General features: G+C 48.2%; 1 protein-coding gene across 6 annotated transcripts in view; it reads right to left on the reverse strand.

Annotated features, from left to right (window-relative positions):
• DNAJB6 (DnaJ heat shock protein family (Hsp40) member B6) overlaps positions 1-371 on the reverse strand; it is a 22,962-nt gene that overhangs the window by 16,236 nt on the left and 6,355 nt on the right. The gene's annotated exons all lie outside the window — the stretch shown is intronic.

Here is a 371-nt window from a genome sequence, read left to right on the forward strand (position 1 = left end):
GGCAAGGGGCCGATCCTGCGATTGGAGGGTGATGGGGGTCAACGCCTGAGGGCTCCCAGTATGTGAGAGGGGGCAGGCTGGGCTGAGGGACACTCCCCACCACCACCCCCCACACACACACACCCAGTGCACGAATTTCATGCACCGGGCCCCTAGTAAAAAAATAAAAATACACCTGTCTAGCCTTACCACCAAAGCTAGTGATTTTGGTTTTCCAGTAGATCTATTTTTAATCCCTAAGGATATTTTGACGTAAAGCAGGTAATGATGTGGGTGTACAAACTCACAATATAATATTTCATGTCTGGTCTAACAAAAGCCTCCCAGTAGGCTATGTAAATGCTGTCAATATGTCCTTCCACTCTGACTCT

This window comes from Myotis davidii, unplaced genomic scaffold (assembly GCF_000327345.1).
Source record: "Myotis davidii unplaced genomic scaffold, ASM32734v1 scaffold747, whole genome shotgun sequence".
In the NCBI taxonomy this organism is placed as follows: Eukaryota; Metazoa; Chordata; class Mammalia; order Chiroptera; family Vespertilionidae; genus Myotis; species Myotis davidii.